Here is a 2,317-nt window from a genome sequence, read left to right as displayed (position 1 = left end):
TGGGCATCAAGTTTTGGTTGTAGGGCTGAGTAAAAGTTTTAACCATTCTCAAGATCAGGCTATTGATGTCCGGTATGAGCACAGCCGTGTATAGAAATAAATGTCTGTGGACATTGACATATTCCCATACCCTTTATCTTAATACTCAGAGCATCCCCCAAAGTACCCACCCACTGGTTTAATGGATGGTCTCATTCTGACAGATCAAGAAGTGGTTTTAATAAGGAAACCTTATTGTTTTGCAGAAATATATGACAATAATTTTCCCTTGTAGAGTCTATCAACTCTAGCTACAGATCTGTAATGTGAAATGCTTAGTCTTATACAGTGCCCAGGATGAGCAATAAAGAATGAGGAAAGAGATATGATGGATGAAAACCGAAGAGTTTAAGAATGAAAAAGCAAGAACAAACCCCACCACACACAAAATCCGACCTTATTCTTCTATCTTTAAACACTTACAAAATATTTGCAGTAGCAAAAGGATTTTATGAGAAATACACAATAATATAAAGGTGAAATAGAATAGTGATGATGAGAGGCAGTAAGGTAAAGTCTGAAATGACAATGAGACTACTCCTCAACCTGCTTAGCCCTGTGTAATGCTGTAAATTCCATAGCTTACCCAGTGAACCTACCCTTAAGATATAAAAAGTGTTGTTATCGTGTGTTGACATATACTATGACATATATGCACATATATATACTTTAATATAGATAATATAGTACCTATAATTAACTTGTTCTTTCTTTCCCAATAGCCTGTCTTATTTGAAACCTTTTCTCCAGAGAAAGTATTCCACCACAGCAAATATTGGTTATGATCAGGTCTGATCAGACAAACGTGCACTGAAAGGACAATGCAAGTCCTTTCATGATCACTCTTAAATGAAAGAACTTTGACCAAAGAACCAAAAATCACCAGAAAGAGGTCACTAGATATACTTGGAATGCCTTTAAAAGTTACATGCCTTATAGGAATCCCTTGGTCAAACCCTGTCCTACTACATATCCATGACAATTCTTCGGATACCTGCTACATATTTATAGTCTCCTGAGTTTACTTCCTGGTGTATGTGGGTGAAGCTGTAAATCCTAGGGAGTGTAACTTGGGAACAGTAGTCCTGGCTTGTTCCTTGTTTGATCCACCAAAGCAGAGATTTACCCTTTCACATTCCTCCAGACTCTCCTTTCTCAGCTGCCCTTCAGTGAGAGCTGGGTTGGTAACAAGATGATACACTGTGAATGACAGTAGGTTAATGACAATTATGAAAGGCTGATACAGAATAGCGGATGGAGGAAATCAGTGCTTCACACTGCATGATGTGACACAGTGGCTGGATGGAGAGTGCATGAAAGGAGACCCAGGTTTGCCAGGTTAGGAAGTGGCAGCACATCAAGGTTCATTTATTTAATGCTTACGATTTTTCTATGAGTTGAATAGGCATTCTTTTTAAAAAATACTTAAAAATTAAAGAAATGGGCACTTAGTGAGGTTCATTGATTTCTATGATACACACTTGTGCAGATTGTCAGACTGTTCCTCCCTTGCAGAGCAGCTGAGTGCATCCTTAGGTTAGCCACCTTAGGTTTGCAGTCAAGCATATAACTGTTGACACCTTCAGGTTTTTCCCTGTAGAGATTGCTGCCTAGAAAATGGAGTGACTATGCTTCTATCACAACTTGAAGGCACCTGATAACAATACCTACCACATATTTGAGTAATGAGGAGAGCTAGAATTAAAACCTAGGTGTGAATTCTTGACTATGAGTGAAATGCTGATGATTCTAACCCCAGCCAGGAGGAAAGGCAGGGGGCCTGCTTCTGAAAAAGCATTCTCAGAAAATGATTCTACTATTCCCTGGCTATGGGCAAAGAGACACCTGATTAGTGGTGGTGCTCTTATATCAGTCAGGGGCAGAGCAGACAGGCAGCCCTTTGTTAATCCTAGCTTGATGCCTAGATCATGGCCAGAGCTGTTTCATGTCTAAGGCACATTAAAAATAAAAAAGAAAAGAAAATGATTCTAATTTTCACATGGTGATCACAAGACTCAGAATCCACTTGACAGCAATTGGTCTGATGAGTGTTAAATCACACATTTTTGCTTTTTCCCGTAAGCATACAAGGTCTGAGTTCATCATGATAGTGAGAACTTTTCCCAGGAATAATTTCCAAGAAAGTAAGAGTTTAGGATGTTTCTAATTAGATCTTCATGTCATGGAGAAGAAAAGAAGCTTCATAGAGATAGCAGAAAAGACAGACATGAGAAAGAAAGCATCAAATTTGACAAATAGAAAACCCCTAGATAACATT

The 2,317-nt window shown here is 38.7% G+C and overlaps 1 non-coding gene across 1 annotated transcript; it reads left to right on the top strand.

Annotated features, from left to right (window-relative positions):
* Positions 1-1,857: 1,857 nt before the first annotated feature.
* Positions 1,858-2,001, top strand: LOC142428450 (small nucleolar RNA SNORA48). The gene has a single exon (XR_012780349.1). It is a non-coding gene; the product is annotated as a small nucleolar RNA SNORA48 (small nucleolar RNA).
* Positions 2,002-2,317: the final 316 nt, after the last annotated feature.

This window comes from Tenrec ecaudatus, chromosome 15, assembly GCF_050624435.1.
Source record: "Tenrec ecaudatus isolate mTenEca1 chromosome 15, mTenEca1.hap1, whole genome shotgun sequence".
Taxonomy (NCBI): Eukaryota; Metazoa; Chordata; class Mammalia; order Afrosoricida; family Tenrecidae; genus Tenrec; species Tenrec ecaudatus.
The sequence above is the reverse complement of the archived record's forward strand: the minus strand, read 5'-3'. Positions and strand labels throughout refer to the sequence as shown.